This window comes from Fragaria vesca, linkage group LG3 (assembly GCF_000184155.1).
Source record: "Fragaria vesca subsp. vesca linkage group LG3, FraVesHawaii_1.0, whole genome shotgun sequence".
NCBI classification, from domain to species: Eukaryota; Viridiplantae; Streptophyta; class Magnoliopsida; order Rosales; family Rosaceae; genus Fragaria; species Fragaria vesca.
This window is the reverse complement of record NC_020493.1, coordinates 10,271,891-10,280,016: the sequence shown is the minus strand read 5'-3', so window position 1 is coordinate 10,280,016 and position 8,126 is coordinate 10,271,891. Positions and strand designations below refer to the sequence as shown.

The 8,126-nt window shown below is 39.8% G+C and overlaps 1 pseudogene across 1 annotated transcript in view; it reads right to left on the bottom strand.

Moving 5' to 3' along the window:
* The window catches only part of LOC101292394, a 1,325,780-nt pseudogene that overhangs the window by 613,251 nt on the left and 704,403 nt on the right, over positions 1-8,126 (bottom strand). The window contains exons 128-133 of the transcript XR_184374.1: positions 3,401-4,051; positions 3,091-3,308; positions 2,521-2,985; positions 1,872-2,418; positions 1,427-1,685; positions 575-1,339 (exon numbers count right to left, since the gene is read on the bottom strand). The product of XR_184374.1 is annotated as an uncharacterized LOC101292394 (transcript). The remainder of the gene's footprint in view (positions 1-574; positions 1,340-1,426; positions 1,686-1,871; positions 2,419-2,520; positions 2,986-3,090; positions 3,309-3,400; positions 4,052-8,126) is intronic.

The following is an 8,126-nucleotide window of genomic DNA, read 5'->3' as shown; positions in this document are numbered from 1 at the left end:
CCGGCAGTCGAACCTTTCGGGGTTGACCGCTCTCTCACGGCGGAGCTAGGGCTCCTCTCACCGGTCCAGGGACGTTGCTGGGTTGGAGGTCGTTCGATTGGGACCGGTGCGGCGGCGGTTGGTGGCCGGACGGCGGCGGGAGGACGGCCGGAAGTCTGCTGGGTGTAAAGAGAAGAAAAACGGGTGGGAGGAGAGAGAATCGGGAGAGAGGGAGAAGAGAAAAGAAGAAGAAATGGGTTGGGCTCGGCCCAGCCGACCCAACAATCCTTTTAACTCAAAATTCCAAAATTCAACACCCCGAAAAATAATACCCGAATAAAAATTACCTTTTACTAGCTAAAATTTACCATTTTTACCGTCGTCGTATTTTCCTCATACGAATTATCCTCCGCTCATAATCGTCCCCGAAACCCCTCTAGGGACCAATTAAACTATTTACTCAATGATCGGGACGGTAAAATTCTTATTATAATCACGCTAGTAAATAAGGTAAAAATATAAGGGTCGGGATGTGACACAATTTATGTCATATTAAAAAATACCACTTATTAAAAGAAATTAACATAAGTCAGACGTCATTGACATCATAATCCTCATCCTCCGTATCATCGTCCTCTTCGTCTTCCTCTTCCTCTTCATCCTCCTCATAATGCGTCTCTTCATCATCGTTCTCATCTTCATCCTCCTCATTGTCAACATGTGGGACTTGAGATCCAGGAATTGTAATGAACGCATTCCCGTGTACGTAGTGGGGGTCATTGTTGATGCGAATAGTCTGTGTATCTGGAATATAACTGCTTAACTCTTCTTGATATGGTTCTGGCGCCTCTTCTTCATCACATGCTCCTTCTGCATCCCCTTCAAGCGTAGATGCACTCCAAATGTTTCGGTGAGACATCACATTTACCACTTTCCAATCCCCACCCTCTTTCGGATCATCAAGATAAAACACTTGTTTTGCCATGGTGGCAAGAATAAACAGCTCACTCTCATACCAGCTTGTGGATGTATTCACTGATAAAAATCCATGATCCATCTTCGTACTCCTCGGTAAACTTGGGTCAGTGTTGAACCATTTACACTTGAACAACACAACTGGCATACCAGCTCCATATAATAATTCGACAACGGAGAGTATGATCCCGTAGTAGCAAATTTCATCCCCATCTACCATGACCCCATAGTTTTGAGTGGCCCACTCTTCATCCCGGTAGAATGTCACAAACTTAACACCGTTAACAAAACACCCCCCATGTACACTGTGATGTTGCAGCTTACATGCCAAATTGTGCAACTCCTGTGAGTAATCAGTACTGTTCTCTCGTAGGAGTTCTTCAATCTGAAAAAGAAATAATGAATAACTCATAAGTGATAGGACTATGTAAACAATATCACCAATAAATAATAAAATGGAGATTGAACTTACCCAATTAAGAAAGTAATTAGGAAAAAATCTCTTGTGCATCTCTTCAGCTCTATATGGTTGTCTTGCTATGATTAATTCCAAATGTTTCTTTTTATAGTAGTCAACCTCAGAGTAGTGGTCCAACACGCACCAATGAGCTTCACGGAGCTCAGCTTTTGTTAACTTGTACGAATTTGGTAAGTTACAAAATGAACGTACAACTTCTGAAACAATTGAAAGATTGAAGACGTTTGTGGATGACTCCGCCTCGGTTGTGTTACTATGATATAAGTCGCAGTAAGTTACACACTCATTTAAGAGGTATGCGTTCGCTATTGACCCTTCTGGTTTTCCTCTGTTGCCGACATATTTTTTGTACTCCCTAAGTTGTCTAAAATTTATGATGTTATTATTGTGCAAACAATAAAATGTAAATGTAAACTGGAGATAAAAGTGTGCAATGTACCTTTCTTGTGGGAACATCCAGGTATAGTGTACTGGACCAATAAGCAGCGCTTGTTCTAGTAGGTGGATCATGAGGTGAATCATGATGTCGAAGAAAGCAGGTGGGAAAATCCGCTCCAACTTGCACATAATGTAGACAATGTCCTCTTTTAATCCATGGACATCTGACTTCTTTAGCTCTCTAGCACATAACTTCCGAAAGAATCTAGACACCGCTACTAACGGCTCTACCACATCAGGATGCAAACATGGTCGAATTACCACTGGAAAAAGACGTTGTAGCATGATATGACAGTCATGAGTCTTTAATCCAAATAGTTTATTCTCCCCCGCTTTTACACATCGAGATATATTTCCTGCATAACCATGAGGATATTTAATAGCTTCAAACCATTTGAAAACTTTCTTCTCATTAGCCAGATTAATCCTGTAATGTGCAAGAGGCATTGACCCCAACGTTGTTAGCCACAAGTGAGGGCGTATGTTCATGAGTTGAAGATCTCTGCGCGCCTTCACAGTGTCTTTAGTCTTATCTTTAAACCCGAAAACTGTTCCCACAATGCTGTCACAAACATTCTTCTCTATATGCATGACATCAAGGCAATGCCTTATTCTCAATTTCTTCTAGTAAGGCAATTCAAAACATATACTCTTGTGCGTCCAGTTCTCCAATCTAGAAGGACGTTTTGGATTTCGAGCTAACACATCAGGATCACTGCTAAGACGTCCGAAATCAAAAGAGTTCAACATGTCTAAAATCCACTCATCAGACCGCTCTTGGGGTTTTAAACCAAACTCTTGCTTCTCATCGAATGAAGCCGCATCAAATCGCCATAGATGATCTTCCGGAAGCCCTGTACGACTCCCCAAGTAACACACCTTTCTAGCGTGCCAACTAGCATTTAGGTCTCCTAAGCAGATTGGCCAAGCCTTGTAACCTTTAGTGGTTTGAGACGACAACATCCCGTATCTAGGAAAATCACTAATGGTCCAAATCACTGTTGCTTTCATCCTGAATGAAGTTTGACTATACCAGTCAAAAGTAGGGACGTCATTTTCCCATAATTCTTTTAACTCGTCAATCAATGGTCTCATGTACACATCAAGACATTTTCCTGGAGGAAAACGACATGGAATTAACAATGTCAGCATACTAAATTCCTTCTTCATACACATTCATGGAGGTAGGTTGTACACCACAACAATAACAAGCCAAATACTATAAGACAAATTCATGTTTCCGGTAGGATTAAACCCGTCTGTTGCAAGTCCAAGTCTTACATTTCGAATGTCTGCTGCAAAATCAGGAAATGATCTGTCAAATGATTTCCAAGCCTCCCCATCTGCAGGGTGTCTGAGAGTGTCATCATTTTTCCTCGTTACCCCGTGCCATCTCATATTTTCTGAAGTGTGTGAAGACATGTACATACGCTTCAACCTAGGAATCAATGGAAATAACGAAGCACCTTCTTTGGAATCCTTTTCTTCTTAGATGAAGAAGATGATGACTTCCACCTCGACGCTTTGCACACTGGACAGTAATCCAGGTCTTTGTTGATGACTCCATAAAACAAAACGCAGTTATTCTTGCATGTGTCGATATTCTCATAACCGAGGCCAAGATCTTTCAACATACTTTGTACCTTATCAAAGTTGTGGGGAAAGTTGTTTCCTGGAGGAAGCAATTTCTTGATGTTCACCAAGTTACGGTTAAACGACACATTCGACCAATTGCTGTCAACTTTGGTTTTAATCTGTTCAATGATGGCACCCAAGACAATTACATTACACCCAGGGTATAATGGGGTCTGTGCTTTAGCAAGCGACCTGTTATACTTATTGTAATCATCATTGTCAACATTTGAAAAAGCATGGTCTGCATCAATGGTATCGTAAACAACCTCTTCCTCATGTCTTGTAGCAAATGAAGTAAAAGCATCATGTATAATGTTCATAGAAGGATCCACATAAGGGTCGAAACTACTGCTGGATGAGCCAGCATGCTGAAAGTGTCCCACTCGGATTTCTTCCAAGGTAAGTTCATTATCTAATGTTTCACCATGTAGACTCCATGTAGTATAACTACGCATAATACGTCTTGTATTCAGGTGTTCGTGGATTTCATAAATCGTCTTCCACTTAGTATTACGACATTCAACACACGGACACCTGTGTACAGTTCTGCCATCAACATTTCAAGTACAAATAACAAAAAATCTAGAATTCCTTGTTGGTATTCAGGGTTCCCCTGATCGTACTACATCCATCTTTTGTCAATGTTCTTTCATATATATAAACAACAAATAAGCAATAGTAGTTCAAAAAACACAACAACAAAAACATTTATTCGATCGCTTGATCTTCACCTTATGCCTCCGGTTAGAGTCCTAATCTCATTCAGGAGAACACGATTTTGTTTCTAAGTTTGTAATTCTTATCTTTTCGATTTCGATGTAGGAAAATTTCGGCAACATCTCCTTACAGTCCCTCTAATGCATAAATAACTATACCTAGTATGCACTCGAGGAACGATAACGAGAGATAGTGTCGAAACATATACCCACAACCGAAAACGAAAAGACAAGAACAACAAACTACATAACAAAATCATGTTCTCCTAAACTATCCAAAAATGAGACAATTCAAGAATCATTTTGTCAAACACAGTTGTGACAAGATGATTCTCAAACGGGATTTCTAAGGTTCAAATTTAGGTGAATGAAAGAATATAATCTTATATTCTTACATTTGATTATCACAAAATAAACACAACATATATAATCATTTGAATGCACAAATAAATTTCACAGAACCAAACAATTAAGTATATTTACATATATCCCTAACATAATTAAATAATTTTCTCAAAACCTAATAATTAATAGTAAAGCATATATATAATCAACAAATTAAACTAATTAACTCTAATCAATACACAAATTAAAATAACTAACTTTAAGAATCAACATTAATCATCACCCAACAATATTAACAACATGTTTGTGACCGGAATCTTCGCCGGAAAACTCATCGGAAAACATGAAAAAATATGGTGGAGAAAGAGAGAGAAAGAGATTATACCAAACTATAAATCAATGCATAGGTAGACAAAGGTTTCAGAGATTGGCATGGATTTGAAAGGCTTCACACTAGGTATTGAAAATCGAAGCAAATTTTGAGAGAGAGAGAGTTCGGAGTGTTTTGGAATGAGAGATGCAGATCTGGAAACGCAGCAGGGTGTTATAAAAGCAAGTTCAGTAAGGTGACGAAACAAATACTTTCGTCACCAGAGTAACCTGTTACATGATGAAAAAATATTTTTGTCACCTAAGAGAGATTTTCGTCACCTACCCTTTCACTTAAATGACGAATTAAATTTTCGTCACCTAAGTGCAAAAAGCTTTGGTGACGAAAATATATTTTGTCACCTATCCTGTCACTTACCTAGCGAAAATACCTAAGAGATAACCCTTTTGTGATGAAAATATTTTTCGTCACCTTACATATAACTTACATGACGAAAGTTATTTTCGTCACCTAAGTGAGATCTAAGGTGACAATATGATATTTCGTCACCTTACCTGACTTAGATGACGAAAACTTGTACTGAGGTGACGTCACTAAAGTGTTCTCTTAGGTGACGAATTATAAATATTTCGTCATCTTAGAACCTTTTTCTAGTAGTGCAACCTAACAAATACAAAGAATAACATAGCACCTAAGATGTGAAAACCTAACCAACACTTAGCCTTAACACACAACAACACACTAGCAACTACAAGGACTAGCTAACACAGCAACCAAAGCCCCTCACACTGCCCGGACGCGCTCCCACGCGCCACCACCAACTTTAAAATTTGGGAAAACTCACAACATGAAACTTGTAGATTGAAGCATGGAGAGCAACTTTAATACTTGAGGTTTTAACCAATTTTGGCCGGAAATGGCCGGAAAATGCCCCGAAACTCCACCACGAAATCAACCTTAAATCTGCAAATCCCGGGCTCAAAAACTCAAAAACTTGATTCAAACTATGCCTAGCCACAACCAGGAGGAGGAGAGAACCAAAACACACCTACGGTTGCCCCTTGTTGCCGCCGTATACGGCGATTCCGATCGGTGATGTAGCAGCCCCCTTTTCCGGCAAGGAGCTCCGATTCCGGCGCGCTACGCTGTGCAGCAGTTGCCCAGACTTGAAGAGGACATTTATGGGAGTCGAACGGGACTGGCGGCGGTCCAAACCGTGGCCGAACAGCGAAGCTAGCTCCGGTCAAAGTTGGCTGCGCGGGAGAGGTCAGGAAAGGAAGAGAGAGAAAGAGAAACTGATTTTTAGGGTTCCCAAAATAACTGTCACACATTTTTCTACTTATACACTTTCCAAAATCGGAAACTAACTTCCTCTGACCATAACTTTTTCATACAATATTCATTTTAAGTGTGTTGCGTGTCTACGAACTCGTATCGCCAAACTCTACAACTTTCATGAAGAAAGTTTTTGAGAATAACGTACGGATAAAAAAGTCAACTTTTTGCCACTTAAAACAAGGCACCTTAAATAAATACTCCCAAAACTTCAACTTTGCATAAACCAATAATAATTTCCATAAATAATCCTTCAATAATCTTGGAAATAAAACAAGGAAATTGATATGAAAATTTGGGGTATTACAAAGTCGGTATACCAACTTCGGCGGTTGGTTTTGGTAGAGGATTTTGCCTACCAATCATAAGTTGGTTGGTACGTATATGGTATTGGTAAACAAAGTCGGTATACCTACCAATGTCATCATCCCTAAATAGGCATGCACTTAACGAGGGACAATGACTGTACCGAGAAATTGATAGCAGCATCAACATCATTTAAACGCGTAAAATCACTAAAATGTGGTTCTCAGAAGTTTCGAGTCAAAACTGTATGATATATGTCAAAGCTTACGTACACCTTAAACATGATCATTACAATCGAAAAACTCTAGCTATTATAAATCTAAACATTTGATCTTAGTTAATTATTGTTGTTATTTTGACATCTCTAATGATCGATGCATGACCAACGATAGCTATCATTTTCTAGTGTTGTCGAGCTTTTATGTATCTTAAATTTTAAGGCCTGAAATAGATTATAAAGAAGAGATCCTCGACCTACTACCGTATATATATACATAGCAGCTTCTTGGGGACACAACACAAATAATGATATATCAGAGCAATGCGTGCTAGCTGCAAATCCTGCAATGTCATGAACTATCACTTATTATCAAATTTCATGCGCACCAAAGAGAAAAGGGGCAGACTTTTTAAATGGTATCCAAGTTTTAGTACGGAACTATAGAAAGCACATCGATCAAGCAATTGGGGTATTTCAGGGTAATTCTACAACTTCCCTCCATGAAAAACTTATGGGAAGTCATTGTAGAGCTCACATTTGATGAGTTCTTATACCAGTTTGGCTACCCTTACCAATCCATTTCAAAGTTCTTATACCAGTTTCTCAAATTAAAGAGGACAATGCTCAAGTATTACTTATTTACTTATGGCTCTTAGGTCGTGCATGCTAAGCGAGTTATAACAACAAACCTCAATCACTCGAGTCTCAACCCTCCTCTGCTCCTCATATCTGGTTTACATGACTTGTAATCAGAAAAAATGGGTTGGAATTGGGGTTACTAATTCCGGGATCATCCAATTATGGATGTCGACTCTAAACAGGAGGGAGTCACAGTTTCATTTCCAGTGGGCCTTAGCCCTGAAAGCCCATTTACTTTGACCCATTTTCAACATCATCCACAAAATCATCGCATTGTCATTATTTGGTCATATATAATTGAAGGTGTGTTAAATTACCGTTTTAGGCTCCTACGGTGGGTCAGAACGCAGAAGTCACAGACCACTCCCGCCTTTTTCATTTCTCACAGACAAGCCCACACGCCCACACGTGTAATTGGATACTCCAAAGGGCCCCACCGTCTAATGTTAATGGAGTTATATGTGTGTGCGTGGGGAACGATACGTAAGGTCCCTCTCCCTCGCAGATGTCTTGGCCTCTGTATAGTTTAAGACTAAAATGATAGTGTTACTTAGGGCTGGGCACTTAGTACCGGAATCCCGATCATGTACCGGTTCCGTCCTGAAAGTTAGCGGGACGGGACGAGATAGGTTTTGAAAATAGCAATCCCGTCCCGTCCCGTCCCGTTTTAACATTACCATAACGGGACGGGACGGGACTATCCCGAAAAATCCCGTCCCGTCCCGTAAT